The sequence below is a fragment of the Schistocerca americana genome, chromosome 3, assembly GCF_021461395.2.
Source record: "Schistocerca americana isolate TAMUIC-IGC-003095 chromosome 3, iqSchAmer2.1, whole genome shotgun sequence".
Lineage (NCBI taxonomy): Eukaryota > Metazoa > Arthropoda > Insecta > Orthoptera > Acrididae > Schistocerca > Schistocerca americana.
In genome coordinates, this window is record NC_060121.1 from 991,492,221 (window position 1) to 991,509,850 (window position 17,630).

Sequence of the window (17,630 nt, forward strand, 5' to 3'; positions counted from 1 at the left end):
TGGATAGTACGCCACGTCGAATACAGGCAAGCATCAATGCAAGAGGGCGTGCTAGTGGGTATTAGAGGTACCGCTGTGTACAGCAATCTGGACCACCACCTCTGAAGGTCTTGCTGTATGGTGGTACAACATGCAATATGTGGTTTCCATGAGCAATAAAAAGGGCAGGAATGGTGTTTATGTTGATCTCTATTCCAATTTTCTGTACAGGTTCCGGAACCGAGGTGATGCAAAACTTTTGTTGATGTGTGTATTTTTTCTGACAATGAATATGTAGCCATCCTTTATGTTTATTCTAACTTGCCGCACATGTCGTCCCAAGTTTTCTTAATATGCGACAATCGGAAGAGAAATGTTTGTCGTTCTTTGCATATTTTGTAGTCTCAAACTCCCCATTATCTTGCGTTATACATGTCTCTTTGGGGTGTTTTCAGACGATAATATTTATGCAAAAATTGAAACACAGTCGCTCCAAGGTGAATTTGTATGGACGTAATTGGAGTATAAGATGTCGACACATTCCGTTTGAGGTATCAAGGGATCACTAAAAGTTAAAAATATCAGTACTGAAATTTACACTAATAGGTTGATTTAATATATTAGGTAATGTTAGCACGAACGTAAGGTCTCACATCAGAATCTGGGTAGAAAAGACACTAGGGACACGATGTTTGGTAAATAAAGTGCGGTGTGATGGTTGCAGTGCATGTCACAGTTACAGTTTAAAAGCGTACTATCACAACTTCTTGTGTGCTGTGCACTACGATATCTGTAACTATTTGGAAGCTGTGCGAAAGAGTTTTGTAGGAAAGCGAAGAAAGGTTTTTCGACGTTGTCCTGTGATATTCTATTAATCTTTCAACAACTTAGTGCTTTATTCAGTACCGAATCGTTCTCCACGTGTTTACTGTATCATTCCCGAACTGATGGACGTGGCAGTAGCTTTCTTCCACATTCGTTCCTTTACTTTCCCTCAGTATATCTCCTATTTCGATAAACCGCAGCATATGTCATTGATCTGTGACGTGCTGAACTAAGAGCCCTTATGGTTGGTTATACCACACGTCAGTATGGACAGTAAATTTTTTCCTCGAGATAAAAATAAGGAGAAATAAATTATTCATCTAGAAATACTGCTGCTGGTTACAAATTCTTCATCACTGACTTTAGTGAGACAAGGTTATCAGCATCTAACAGATTTTGAATGGGGCCTCATTATAGGTGTCCATTTGTCCATATTCCCTCTTGAGCTCATCATATGTATGAAATCTTTGTTCCAGTTTATTTAACCTACCTAAAATGGAAAGATTTATATTGTGCTGCAAACCACCCATCCGTAGCTTTTATGACTTCCTCAGTGTTCGGTAATCGTCTTTCGTTGAGATATTTCTTGAAGTTTGGGAACAGAAAATAGTAAGAATGGGCCAAGTCAGGTGACGAGGGTGAATGTTTGGGGATTTCAAATTGAAGATCTACCAGTTTTCACTGCGTGATGGCCGCCTTGTGGGGAGGGGGTATTGTCTTTCAGAAACGAGATTCCTTTTCTCAGTTTTTCTCGAAGTTTCGACTGCAACTGTTGCTTTAGTTAATCGATGTGGTCAAAATAGAACTTTGCCGTGAAGGTTTCATTATGTTGTAAGTACTCCGTCTTTATCCCGAAAGAAGGATGCTGGCAACTTGTTGGATGATCTTTATGTTTTGAACTTCTTTGGACTTGGAGACCACCGATGTCTCCATTCTTTTGACTGTTGTTTGGTCTCTGGATCATAAGGACATATGAATGTTTCATTCCCATGGGATCCCGGCAAAACTGAATCAAAATGGACTGCGAAGCAATGACTCTTTCGCGTTTTTGGTCTGTATAGAGGCATGTGGGAATCCATTTGACTGAGTTTTCAAGGTGCAAAGTCTTATGAATAACATACGCCACATGGTCTTAGGATATACACATGGTTTCTACTATCGTTTTAGCAGTTATGCTCCGATCATCCAGGGTCATGGAATGAACAGCCTCCACGGCTTCCGAAACTGTGACTTGAGTTGGCCTTCCAGAACGCTCTGCACCTTCAGCGCTGAAATCTCCTGTTTTAAATGCAGCACCCAATTCTTGATAGTGGAGTAGGAAGGGCAGTTACCACCCTCTGTTCCAGAGATACTATCATTAATTTTTTCGGCCGTCTTTCCTTTATAAAAAAAAGCTGCTTAGTCACAACACGACTCTTTAATTGTGAATTCTGTGTTTTTTGCACTATTTTCAATTCAGATCTGCACCAAACCTACTGCTACGGAATTAAATCAAATAATGAAATAATGTAATGAACAAGGTTTAATGGCAAAACATTAGAATTAATCTACATCTATTTTAACTTGGAAAAGCTAAGTACCTATCAGCAGCCTCTCGTACGATACAGCAACAGTTAAAATGCATAGAAGAAAGATTACACAGTTGACAGCTGCTTACGTGACTGACGCCTGTTATGACAGGAAGGGCATGAGGTCACAAATAAATTTGTCAGTTCATGAAAACAGCGGGACGTGATAAACTCTGTGCATGGGGGGGAAGGGGCGGGGGGGGGGGGGGGAGGGGGAGAGAGACGAGGGTAGGGAGGGGGAGGGGGAGAGAGAGTGAGAGAGAGAGAAAGATAGATAGATAGAGAAAGAGAGAGAGAGAGAGAGACAGAGACTAAGAGAGAGAGAGAGATAGATAGATAGATAGAGAGAGAGAGAGAGAGAGTCAGAGTATAGACCACAACAATGAAGAGAAAGTGAAACAGTCGAAGAGAGATACGAAGGAGCAGATTGATACAGAGCAACTGGGCGTCACCGCTATAATGAACTCGTATCTCATCCAATCAACGTACGACTGAAGGGGGGTCTTTGGTGATCTGTCGGACTGCGTCATTCACTTGATCACGGGAGATGAAACGTAAGGCCCCAAAGTCCGCCAGCGAAAGCGGCAAGATCTGAAAAATCGCAGAGCGCGAAATTCGTTCAGTGTGGAGTGCGCGAAATGGCATTGATTTTCAATTTCGCGGCACCAATCTCGAACGGATTTCGGAGTAACTCCATAATATCGGCCACTCGTTCCATCTGTGCGTTCCGCCCGCGCACACGGCGATACACTGCTGCGTGCTGCAACGAGCGGTCCGAATTCAGCCACCCTCCGGTTTAGACGCTTCTCGTCGTTCGTCGCAATTGGACGATTCAGTCAAACGTTAAATCAAATTCGAATTATTTCAACGAAACACAGTATTTGACGGGAAAGTTACAGTTTTCAGCACTAGTAGTTCATTAGTTTCAAAGAGGTTTGCATTAACAGTCTACCTACTATAAATGATTGATTATTTGCGTGTTATATACAATATGGCTACTATACTTTACTATGATTCGGAATGACTCAGTCGGTTTATTAAAACAGCGTGAGTTCTAAGTGTAGACAATCCCGCTGGACAAAATATTAGTAACCTTCCATGCGGTCATGTGACCTTTCAGGGCTAGCGTGAGATATGGAAGTGAAATGGTGCGAATGATATGAAGCTGTCTTTTAAAATCGAGAAAATACGACTCGCTATATACTACTCAATTACACAGTGTGCTAAGAAAATGCAATGCCAGAGATTTTTACTCTATTCTAAGATGCTGCTTCCATGTCTTTTCATTTGTCTTTTAAACAAGAAAATGTTTGAATCCTTCTTTTGTCTGAACAAACTCACTCATTCTCTTGACTTTTTTTACTTCGGCTCGAAGCGCATTGTAAGTGTCTCTCGTGTAAACAATTCTCTGAATCCAGAATGAGATTTTCACTCTGCAGCGGAGTGTGCGCTGATATGAAACTTCCTGGCAGATTAAAACTGTGTGCCCGACCGAGACTCGAACTCGGGTCCCGAGTTCGAGTCTCGGTCGGGCACACAGTTTTAATCTGCCAGGAAGTTTCATATCAGCGCACACTCCGCTGCAGAGTGAAAATCTCATTCTGGAAACATCCCCCAGGCTGTGGCTAAGCCATGTCTCCGCAATATCCTTTCTTTCAGGAGTGCTAGTTCTGCAGGTTCGCAGGATAGCTTCTGTAAAGTTTGGAAGGTAGGAGACGAGGTACTGGCAGAAGTAAAGCTGTGAGTACCGGGCGTGAGTCGTGCTTCGGTAGCTCACTGGTAGAGCACTTGCCCGCGAAAGGCAAAGGTCCCGAGTTCGAGTCTCGGTCGGGCACACACTTTAATTCTCTGAATAATTAAAGAGTTGATTTTTGGTATAGTGTTTTATTTGGTAGAAGTATTCGAAGTACCTATTTTGTATATCATTCATTACTCAAAAATTGTACGTTAACATGATCACAGGACGCCGTTTTCAATAGGATTCCAACCGCATTGTTCAATGAGGAAACGATTTGAGCTTCATGTTCGCTCTTCCCTTAATCATTCTGTCATTAGAGAAAGAACTTGTCTTTGTAAGAGGCGAAATCTGGTCATATCAATTTTTCTCTTTACGCGTTCACAATTTAAGAATTTCGTTGAAGTTTCACGGTCAAAGGCCATTGAACAACGTCTTGTGCCATCCGTCATCCACTGGGCTAAACATCCAGCTATGGAAGAACAGTAACTGAAGTTATATGACATCCAAATAATTACATTTTCCTACAGCAACCACTTAGATAATAAGAAATAATTCCATCGCTGTTGGAATGTGCTTTCCTGACGCGACAAAATTAGTACGTGAAATTTTTGAATGATTCGCGTCTTATATCTCGCATAACTGGCGGATCTTTCCTTTGTGTAATTATTACTCACTTGAACACACATTTCAATGAGCTACTCAACTGCACATCACCATCACACTAAAATGAGTCGACGCGCAGGCGTGAAAGAATGATGGAAAGGAACTGTCGTGTTAGAATGTGCCCATAACCACATTGTTAATAATGCTGCTGATTTATTGGAGTATGAATATGGACGGCCCAAAGTGTCTACAAGGAATCATGTACCACTGACAGCCATGCATCAGCGTGGAAGAACAGTGGTCGCAAATAGTGGTGATCTACATGGACGAGAGTCGAGCGTCAACCTTTCCGTATCTCAGTTAGGTTAAAACATGACTGGAATTGCTTCTTTCGCTGAATGAAGTTCCATCTCAACCAGTTTGCGAGCGAATTTTGCGAATGGAATTGCGTACGCTGGACATTTGGATTCGGGCAAGTCGCAAAAGGTCACAGCTCATAGCGGCACTTACACTATGTGATCAAAAGTATCCGGACACCCCAAAAAACATACGTTTTTCATATTATGTGCATTGTGCTGCCACCTACTGCCAGTTACTCCATATCAGCGACCTCAGTAGTCATTAGACATCGTGAGAGAGCAGAATGGGGCGCTCCGCGGAACTCACGGGCTTCGAACGTGGTCAGGTGACTGGGTGTCACTTGTGTCGTACGTCTGTACGCGAGATTTCCACGCTCCTAAGCACCCCTAGGTCCACTGTTCCCGATGCAGCAGTGAAGTGGAAACGTCAAGGAACACGTACAGCACAAAAGCGTACAGGTCGACCTCATGTGTTGACTGACAGAGACCGCCGACAGTTGAAGAGGGTCGTAATGTGTAATAGGCACACATCTATCTAGACCATCACACAGGAATTCCAAACTGTATCGGGATACACTGCAGGTACTGTAACAGTTAGGCGGGAGGTGAGAAAACTTGGATTTCATGGTCCAGCGACTGCTCAAAATCCAAACGACGCCTCGCTTGGTGTAAGGAGCATAAACATTGAACGATTGAACTGTCGAAAAACGTTGTGTGGAGTGATGAATCACGGTACACAATGTGGCGATCCGATGGCAGGGTGTGGGTATGGCGAAGGCCCGATAAACGTCATCTGCCAGCATGTGTAGTGCCAACAATAAATTTCGGAGGTGGTGATGTTAAGGTGTGGTCGTGATTTTCATGGAGGGGGCTTGCACCCCTTGTTGTTTTGCGTGGCACTATCACAGCACAGGCCTACATTGCTGTTTTAAGCTCCTTCTTGCTTCCCACTGTTGAAGAACAATTCGGGGATGGCGATTGCATCTTTCAACACGATCGAGCACCTGTTCATAATGCACGGCCTGTGGCGGAGTGGCTTCAAGACAATAACACCCCTGTCATTGACTGGCTTGCATAGAGTCCTGACCCGAACCCTATAGAACACCTTTGGGATGTTTTGCAACGCGAACTTCGTGCCAGGCCTCACCGACCGACATCGATACGTCACTGCAGCACTCCGTGAAGAATGGACTGTCATTCGCCAAGGAACCTTCCAGCACCTGATTGAAAGTATGCCTGCGAGAGAGGAAGCTATCATCAAGGCTAAGGGTGGGCCAACACCATATTGAATTCCAGCATTATCGATGGAGGGCGCCACGAGCTTGTAAGTCATTTTTAGCCAGGTGTCCGGATACTTTTGGTCACACAGTGTTGTTGCGCACGTTACTGTGTGCATAAGCCAGGATACTTAATTAAAATTCCGTGGTTACCAAAAGTTGCTCTTTCTTCTATATCTTCATAATGAATGTACTCCGCATACTTCGTCTTCCGAGATGCCAATAATCGTGTCCACATGCTTTTACATGTGTGTTCACTGTGTGAGGTGCCCATATCTTCGGAAACCTTCGTTGTCGCCTCACATTTTGATTAATTGTATGGTAAATAAACTGTTGTACTTGAAATGGTAGAAGCGGGAGGGGAATGATATGGTGCCAAACCACTTTGCAAACATACTTCCAGTCAAAGACCCTCATACCGGTGTCTGGTCGGAAGACTAAACCACGGAAGACCATCGATAACCAAGAGGCATTACTCTGGCCACGAAGCCGTAGCGCACGCCTGAGAATTGTTAAACAAATTCACCCTGAACTCAGCCCTTGTTATTTATAGAAGTTTGATAGGAAAAAGCATCTGTAAGAAAACGAAATTTTTTGTAAGAATATTGTATTCATTGGTAAATCATGTGACGTAAGTCGGTACAAAGTGTATCGTGCGACGCCAGGACGCTAAACGTGCCACAGTAGCGTCAGCAGCGCCAAAACAGGACGGAGAGGCGAGAGCCGTACACGTGAGAGTGGCAGCGGTGAATTATACGGGTGTGAAGTATGAGTATTGAGATAATTAACCGTTTCAGACAGAATACTGAGAGCATTAGATCAGCGTGACTGTTGAATAAGAAAATTATAGAACAAGATTTAACTTAGCCAACGGCCTTGCCGCAGTGGTAACAGCGGTTCCCGTCAAATCACCCAAGTTAAGCGCTCACGTGCTGCCTAGCGCTGTTGGCAAGCGGGATACACTCAGCCCCTGTGAGCGGAACTGAAAAGCTACTTGATTGGGAAGTAGCGGCTCCGGTCTCGTAAACTGACAAAACGGCCGGGAGAGCGGTGTGCTGAGCACATGCCACTCCATATCCGCATCCCGTGTCGCCTTGTGGGCTCAGGATGACACGGTGGCCGGTCGGTACCGTTGAGCCTTCATGGGCTGTTCAGGCGGAGTTTGGTTGTTTAAGTTTTAGTTTAACAAAGTGATGAACACAGTGAAATATTGTGGCGTAACCAATGGTAAGGTTCTACGATAACAGTTTATACAGATACAAATTGGAAATACTAAGTGATAACTCAAAAAGAACAATATTAAAAATATTACAAACGAAAAGACTTCCTAACGATCTGCAAACTTATATTTATTTACCGGCTTTCAGCTTCTCAGGCCATCTTCAGGTGACAATGAATGTCGCTAACACAGATAAATATGATTTTAGTATCTTCTGTACAAATAATATCACTTAGATGTCAGATGGCCTAAAGAAGCCGAAAGCCTGTTCGTGACCAAATAAACATAATTCTGCAGACCATCAGGAAGTGTTTTTCTTTTTAATATTTTCATGTTCTACCAAGCACTGACGAAAAACACAGTTAATGTCAAAAAGAATAATTCTAGTTCTATTATTTCATTTAGTCGCTTTTCTACAATTCAACATCGAGGAAAGGTCGATGCTGCCAAGCTGTGCTCACAGTAACACAGAGCAGATTACACGCGTGTGTAACGAAATACTGTTTCAACTAAGTACTCGGGAATTTCAGTAAACAAAATTAAAGTTTGCAAGTAACACATTCTTTCACGAACATTGCATAATAGTCACATTTTATCTTGTGAATAGACTTAAAATCAGTTGCGCAAATAAGTATTTAACACGTAAAGGTTCATAAACCGCAAATATCCAGTATCAGGAACGTTAGACTCGACTTCCCGTGCCTGAATTTTAACAGACAGAAATAGCATAAACAGTTCACAAAGGAAGTCCACACTCAGGCAGCCCACTCCAGCTCGATTAGCCTAATAAACCATGCGACCATAATCTCACCAACAAAAATGAAAAATGCTCATTTCGCGTTATCTGGCAGCTTCAAAGACATTAAAAACAAAACATATTTACATATTCGCGCTTTTCTATTTGTTAGTTGTTGCTATCAGTACCCGTGACATATGATATAATGCATCGTGTCAAGTACAGTAACATGATACACGATTCCATGTCGTGTAACATGACACAATCCATCATGTCATCCAAAATGGCATTTGTGTAGTCGTGCAATATGAGACAGCGTGTCATTAAAGTGTACGATGCATGCATCCCCAATCCGGTACATTACCTTTTACACATGCATTACTACTTTCGGATACTTCCTGTTGTAGCTGCATCCCATTCTATAGAGGCACATAAATTTGTGTCTGTTTGTATTTACACCCCACGCCATACAGCGGGTGGGTCTAAGAGGGCTCACTCTGCTGGGAAAGTTATACGACATGAGATCAGGTACCATGTCACTCTGCTTGGCACGATCCATGATATCACATGATATGGGTACAAATATTCACAAGTAAAAAAGCCCGAATATATCAAGATGTTTTTATTTAAATGTCTCTGAAGTTGCCAGCAAAGCCGTAAAAGTTGTTTTTCCCTTTACCTTCCTAACTTTGCCCAGAACATATTCGTCTTCTTTTCTGCCACGGTAGGAGTATTTTTCATCCTGGTAACCATAATTTTGACAGGTCGCCATAGCCTGGCAACCGATGTAGATTTTTGTTGACTCGGGTGACGTCTGATCCGGCATAAGCTTTTTTAAATGTCTTTCGAATCATGTTGCCTATATTGTAAGACAGAGATTTAGGAACCAGGTTTTAAATTGTAAGACATTTACAGGGGCAGATGTGAACTCTGACCACAATCTATTGGTTATGACCTGTAGATTAAAACTGAAGAAACTGCAAAAAGGTGGGAATTTAAGGAGATGGGACCTGGATAAACTAAAAGAACCAGAGGTTGTACACAGATTCAGGGAGAGCATAAGGGAGCAATTGAGAGGAATGGGGGAAATAAATACAGTAGAAGAAGAATGGGTAGCTTTGAGGGATGAAGTAGTGAAGGCAGCAGAGGATCAAGTAGGTAAAAAGACGGGGGCTAGTAGAAATCCTTGGGTAACAGAAGAAATATTGAATTTAATTGATGAAAGGAGAAAATATAAAAATGCAGTAAGTGAAACAGGCAAAAAGGAATACAAACGTCTCAAAAATGAGATCGACAGGAAGTGCAAAATGGCTAAGCAGGGATGGCTAGAGGACAAATGTAAGGATGTAGAGGCCTATCTCACTAGGGGTAAGATAGATACCGCCTACAGGAAAATTAAAGAGACCTTTGGAGATAAGAGAACAACTTGTATGAATATCAAGAGCTCAGATGGAAACCCAGTTCTAAGCAAGGAAGGGAAAGCAGAAAGGTGGAAGGAATATATAGAGGGTCTATACAAGGGCGATGTACTTGAGGACAATATTATGGAAATGGAAGAGGATGTAGATGAAGATGAAATGGGAGATATGATACTGCGTGAAGAGTTTGACAGAGCACTGAAAGACCTGAGTCGAAACAAGGCCCCCGGAGTAGACAATATTCCACTGGAACTACTGACGGCCGTGGGAGAGCCAGTCCTGACAAAACTCTACCATCTGGTGAGCAAGATGTATGAGACAGGCGAAATACCCTCAGACTTCAAGAAGAATATAATAATTCCAATCCCAAAGAAAGCAGGTGTTGACAGATGTGAAAATTACCGAACTATCAGCTTAATAAGTCACAGCTGCAAAATACTAACACGAATTCTTTACAGACGAATGGAAAAACTAGTAGAAGCCAACCTCGGGGAAGATCAGTTTGGATTCCGTAGAAACACTGGAACACGTGAGGCAATACTGACCTTACGACTTATCTTAGAAGAAAGATTAATGAAAGGCAAACCTACGTTTCTAGCATTTGTAGACTTAGAGAAAGCTTTTGACAATGTTGACTGGAATACTCTCTTTCAAATTCTAAAGGTGGCAGGGGTAAAATACAGGGAGCGAAAGGCTATTTACAATTTGTACAGAAACCAGATGGCAGTTATAAGAGTCGAGGGACATGAAAGGGAAGCAGTGGTTGGGAAGGGAGTAAGACAGGGTTGTAGCCTCTCCCCGATGTTGTTCAATCTGTATATTGAGCAAGCAGTAAAGGAAACAAAAGAAAAATTCGGAGTAGGTATTAAAATTCATGGAGAAGAAATAAAAACTTTGAGGTTCGCCGATGACATTGTAATTCTGTCAGAGACAGCAAAGGACTTGCAAGAGCAGTTGAATGGAATGGACAGTGTCTTGAAAGGAGGATATAAGATGAACATCAACAAAAGCAAAACAAGGATAATGGAATGTAGTCTAATTAAGTCGGGTGATGCTGAGGGAATTAGATTAGGAAATGAGACACTTAAAGTAGTAAAGGAGGTTTGCTATTTGGGGAGCAAAATAACTGATGATGGTCAAAGTAGAGAGGATATAAAATGTAGGCTGGCAATGGCAAGGAAAGCGTTTCTGAAGAGGAGAAATTTGTTAACATCCAGTATTGATTTAAGTGTCAGGAAGTCGTTTCTGAAAGTATTCGTATGGAGTGTATCCATGTATGGAAGTGAAACATGGACGATAAATAGTTTGGACAAGAAGAGAATAGAAGCTTTCGAAATGTGGTGCTACAGAAGAATGCTGAAGATTAGATGAGTAGATCACATAACTAATGAGGAAGTGTTGCATAGGATTGGGGAGAAGAGAAGTTTGTGGCACAACTTGACCAGAAGAGGGATCGGTTGGTAGGACATGTTCTGAGGCATCAAGGGATCACCAATTTAGTATTGGAGGGCAGCGTGGAGGGTAAAAATCGTAGAGGGAGACCAAGAGATGAATACACTAAACAGATTCAGGAGGATGTAGGTTGAAGTAGGTACTGGGAGATGAAAAAGCTTGCACAGGATAGAGTAGCATGGAGAGCTGCATCAAACCAGTCTCAGGACTGAAGACCACAACAACAACAACATATTGTAACCACGAATAAAGCTTACACAAAATTGCAAGACAACCATCAGTTACATGTATTTTTCTATCTTCTAACGAAACCATTTTCAACAAGTTTAAAACATGGAAGTGGCACGTGGAAAAAAAAACCTCACAAAAACATGGTTTTTGCAAGTAAAATCCGAATGAAGCTACATTTTTGAATGCTATTTTTCAGTTTTATCATAAGAATGCATGATTTATTTATTTCATTCTTTAATTCACTTTAAATAGTTTCGCCCCATTCAGTTCACATAAGAACAAACTCTACGCACTAATTTAACTTGATTTTAAACCATCCTATCTCGACAAGGGTTAAACATTATTTGATAAAAAAATTTCATTTCGTCTTTATTCATGTATCTACCTTCGCGCATAGTTTGAACCCATTCGTACAGGTTTAAAATAAAATAGTAGCCCGACTCAGAAACCTCCAAGAAAAATATATTTTTTTTCGCGTAAAATCCGAATGAAGCAAGATTTTTTCACATTGTTTAAACTAATCTTAGATCAAGGTTCGATACATTGGAGGACCAAATTTGAACCATCAGTATCGCTCCAGTCGGGATTAATTTAGGGACGACTGTAAAATCCGATCGACAGTGACTGTTTCCGGAACCGAAATCCGAACGGTGCACATACAAATGGTACAGTTATCTGAGCATTAACTTCAGCCGAATTAAAATCTTTTCGAAAAGGAATTGATCAATTCGCACTCTTTGCCTGGTCGCCAACTCCGTTTCGTTGTTCAGACCTTGCCTAATACACTGCAACACTAAGACAGGTGAAACTTCCTGGCAGATTAAAACTGTGTGCCCGACCGAGACTCGAACTCGAGACCTCTGCCTTTCGCGGGCAAGTGCTCTACCATCTGAGCTACCGAAGCACGACTCACGCCCGGTACTCACAGCTTCACTTCTGCCAGTATCTCGTCTCCTACCTTCCAAACTTTACAGAAGCTCTCCTGCGAACCTTGCAGGACTATCACTCCTGAAGGAAAGGATACTGCGGAGACATGGCTTAGCCACATCCCAGGATTTTCATATACGTATATTTATCACTGCACGGTAAGGATATTTGGAACACCAGATTCATCGCAACAAAAAAATGGTTGAAATGTCTGAGCACTATGAGACTTAACATCTCAGGTCATCAGTCCCCTAGAACTTAGAACTACTTAACCCTAACTAACCTAAGAACATCACACACATCCGTGCCCGAGGCAGGATGCGAACCTGCGACTGTAGCGGTCATGCGGTTCCAGACTGAAGCGCCTAGAACCGCACGGCCACAACGGCCGACTTCATCGCAACAATTAGTACCCTGCACTTTGGCAGCTCTGCGGCTTCTAATCATCGATGAGTCGCTTGAATTCGTTATGACATATCTCGTTGTTGTTGTTGTTGTTGTTGTTGTGGTCTTCAGTCCAGAAACTGGTTTGATGCAGCTCTCCATGCTACTCTATACTGTGCAAGCTTCTTCATCTCCCAGTACCTACTGCAATCTACAACCTTCTGAATTTGCTTAGTGTATTCATCTCTTGGTCTCCCTCTACGATTTTCACCCTACACCCTGCCCGCCAATACTAAATTGGTGATCCCTTGATGCCTCAGAATATGCCCTACCAAGCGATCCGTTCTTCTAGTCGAGTTGTGCCACAACTTTCTCTTCTCCTCAATCCTATTCAATACCTCCTCATTAGTTATGTGATCTACCCATCCAATCTTCAGCATTCTTCTATAGCACCACATTTCGAAAGCTTCTATTCTCTTCTTGTCCAAACTATTTATCGTGCACGTTTCACTTCCATACATGGCTACACTCCATACAAATACTTTCAGAAACGACTTCCTGACACTTAAATCTATACTCGCTGTTAACAAATTTCTCTTCCTCAGAAACGCTTTCCTTGACATTGCCAGTCTACATTTTATATCCTCTCTACTTCGACCATCATCAGTTATTTTGCCCCCCAAATAGCAAAACTCATTTATTACTTTAAGCGTCTCATTTCCTAATCTAATTCCCGCAGCATCACCCGATTTAATTCGACTACATTCTATTATCCACGTTTTGCTTTTGTTGATGTTCATCTTATATCCTCCTTTCAAGACACTGTCCATTCCGTTCAACTGCTCTTCCAAGTCCTTTGCTGTCTCTGACAGAATTACAATGTCATCGGCAAACCTCAAAGTTTTTATTTCTTCTCCATGGATTTTAATTTCTACTCCGAATACTTCTTTTGTTTCCTTTACTGCTTGCTCAGTACACAGATTGAATAACATCGGGGATAGGCTACAACCCTGTCTCACTCCCTTCCCAACGACTGCTTCCCTTTCAAGCCCCTCGACTCTTATAACTGCCATATGGTTTCTGTACAAATTGTAAACAGCCTTTCGCTCCCTTAATTTTGCCCCTGCCGCCGTCAGAATTTTAAAGAGAATATGCCAGTCAACACCGTCAATAGCTTTCTCTAAGTCCACAAATGCTAGAAACGTAGATTTGCCTTTCCTTAATCTATTTTCTAAGATAAGTCGTAGGGTCAGTATTGCCTCACGTGTTCCAACATTTCCACATAGCGTAAGAGATATTTATGTACTGTCTTCCTCGCTGAACTGAGGCGTTTCGCGGTACAAGCTTTATGTGTCCTGGAGTCGTAATTTCTTGTCGATGTCCTCAAGATTAAATGTTGGCATGCATTTAAATTACTATTAACATTTACATCTACATCTACCCAATGGTGTGTGGTGGAGGGCACTTTTCGTGCCACTGTCATTACCTCCCTTTCCTGTTCCAGTCGAGTATGGTTCGCGGGAAGAACGACTACCGGAAAGCCTCAGTGCGCGCTCGAATCTCTCTGATTATACATTCGTGATCTCTTCGGGAGGTATACGTAGGCGGAAGCAATATATTCGATACCTCATCCAGAAACGCACCCTCTTGAAACCTGGCGAGCAAGCTACACCGCGATGCAGAGCGCCTCTCATGCAGAGTCTGCCAATTGAGTTTGCTAAACATCTCCGTAACGCTATCACGGTTACCAAATAACTCTGTGACGAAACGCGCCGCTCTTCTCTGGATCTTCTCTATCTCCTCCGTCAACCCGATCTTGTACGGATCCCACACTGAGCAATACTCAAGTATAGGTGGAACGAGTGTTTTGTAAGCCACCTCCTTTGTTGATGGACTACATTTTCTAAGGACTCTCCCAATGAATCCCAACCTGGTACCCGCCTTACCAACAATTAATTTTATATCATCATTCCACTTCAAATATTTCCGCACGCATACTCCCAGATGTTTTACAGAAGTAACTGCTACCAGTGTTCGTTCCGATATCATATAATCATACAGTAAAGGATCCTTCTTTCTATGTATTCGCAATACATTACATTTGTCTATGTTAAGGGTCAGTTGTCACACTCTGCACAAAGTGCCTATCCGCTGCAGATCTTCCTGCATCTCGCTGCAATTTTCTAATGCTGCAACTTCTCTGTATACTACAGCATTATCCGCGAAAAGCCGCATGGAACTTCCGACACTATCTACTAGGTCGTTTATATATATTGTGAAAAGCAATGGTCCCATAATACTCCCCTATGGTACGCTAGAGGTTACTTTAATGTCTGTAGACGTCTCTCTATTGATAACAACATGCTGTGTTCTGTTTGCTAAAAACTCTTCAATCCAGCCACACAGCTGGTCTGATATTCCGTAGGCTCTTACTTTGTTTATCAGGCGACAGTGCGAAACTGTATCCAACGCCTTGCGGAAGTCAAGAAAAATGGCATCTACCTGGGAGCCTGTATCTAATATTTTCTGGGTCTCATGAACAAATAAAGCGTGTTGGGTCTCACACGATCGCTGTTTCCGGAATCCATGTTGATTCCTACATATTAGATTCTGGGTTTCCAGAAATGACATGATACGCGAGCAAAAAACATGTTCTAAAATTCTACAAGAGATCGACGTAAGAGATATAGGTCTATAGTTTCGCGCATCTGCTCGACGACCCTTCTTGAAGACTGGGACTATCTGTGCTCTTTTCGAATCATTTGGAACCTTCCGTTCCTCTAGAGACTCGCGGTACACGGCTGTTAGAAGGGGGGCAAGTTCTTTCGCGTACTCTGTGTAGAAACGAATTGGTATCCCGTCAGGTCCAGTGGACTTTCCTCTGTTGAGTGATTCCAGTTGCTTTTCTATTCCTTGGACACTTATTTCGATGTCAGCCATTTTTTCGTTTGTGCGAGGATTTAGAGAAGGAACTGCAGTGCGGTCTTCCTCTGTGAAACAGCTTTGGAAAAAGGTGTTTAGTATTTCAGCTTTACGCGTGTCATCCTCTGTTTCAATGCCTTCATCATCCCGGAGTGTCTGGATATGCTGTTTCGAGCCACTTACTGATTTAACGTAAGACCAGAACTTCCTAGGATTTTCTGTCAAGTCGGTACATAGAATTTTACTTTCGAATTCAATGAACGCTTCACGCATAGCCCTCCTTATGCTAACTTTGAAATCGTTTAGCTTCTGTTTGTCTGAGAGGTTTTGGCTGCTTTTAAACTTGGAGTGAAGCTCTCTTTGCTTTCGCAGTAGTTTCCTAACTTTGTTGTTGAACCACGGTGGGTTTTTCCCGTCCCTCACAGTTTTACTCGGCACGTACCTGTCTAAACCGCATTTTACAATTGCCTTAAACTTTTTCCATAAACACTCAACATCGTCAGTGTCGGAACAGAAATTTTCGTTTTGATGTGTTAGGTAGTCTGAAATTTGCCTTCTATTACTATTGCTAAACAGATAAACCTTCCTCCCTTTTTTATATTCCTATTTACTTCCATAAATCCATTAAATGATCGTACTGTATACAAGAGAACAATTAAATTGGAGATAGTCACTGTGTTGAAGAGAATGTCCTCCTTTCGCTGCAGTGAATAAAATAGGTTGAGGCTTTTGTAATAGCAGTTGCCATGAAAGTCCCGCACAAGGTGGAAAAGACACAATATCAGCCCATTTGACTGCGACCAGATCATCGAAGCCCACCTCCTGGGTCACTCAAACTTCTAGGTGCTTCAAGAATGGTGCTTTTCACCCTCAGGGACTTATGAACACCTGATGACGCCAGGTGTCATTGTTTTCTAACAGGGATTACAACAGGGTTTGTAACAGTGAATCACTGGCTGTTTCATTACTGGACACCAATATGCAGCCGAATCGTCTATAACTACGTCCTTGGTGCAGCGTGCAGAAACCACGTGAGGCGATGGTTCCCACTAGCGAAGGGCGTCGTACGGGAAGATCACCTGGTGGACGTTTGCAACTTTCGTGGTGGTAATTGTAGTTGTCATCCACTGTCACGGATTGTAAAAGAGAATAGAGAGGTCACAAGACCGCAGATCTTCTGCGAGTTGAGAGCTCCGTAAAGATAACAATTAGTCAGTGCCCATACCATACAGATCGACCTCGTCGCTGTGAGGTATAAATACCTCCGCCTAACATAGGGGGTCTTTAAGTGGGCTACAATGGGGACGCTCTACTGCCTGTTAGTGGCAAGCGATGAAGATCGTGGGCACCGACTGCGCCACACTGAAGACTTGTGTATTACCAGCAAGACCACGGACAGTCGCCCTTGAGCCGTGTCAGAACAGTTTCAGGAATGCTTTAGAAAGAGTGCACTCGTGTGGCCCTACAGGTCCCATAATCCTATTCATTAGATCTTGGAAGTCGCCGAGCGTCTATTGCGGACCTTACTTCCAGCCCTACTCACCTTCGTGAGTTGTGGACGACAAGTGGACTGTCTTGGGTGGATAGGGCTCCCCAAGGATCTGTGTTTCCTGGAGTATATACCACGTTGTGTCATCACTCTCATGCGTCTGAAAGGGTTTGATAGATGCAGTTAGGTAGGTGTCTCTATTGCAGGTGCTCGCAAGTACACAGGGTGAATATTAATAAAACCGACAAACTTCAGGGACGGATTCCTGATTGAAAATGGAGGAGAAAGGTCCTATGAACATGTGCCCGGAAAGGCATTGTTGCCACAGTAGATGGCCCTGATGAAGGACAGTTCTTCTGACCACGTGCCGTGTTTTCTTTGTGTGTTACAGGCTGTCTGATTGACATAGCGTACTGTAAACAGCAGAATGGACGAGTATTCATGTTCTGAAGAAGCCAAGATGATGTTTGTGCACGGGCAAGCAGAAGGAAACGGTCGAGAGG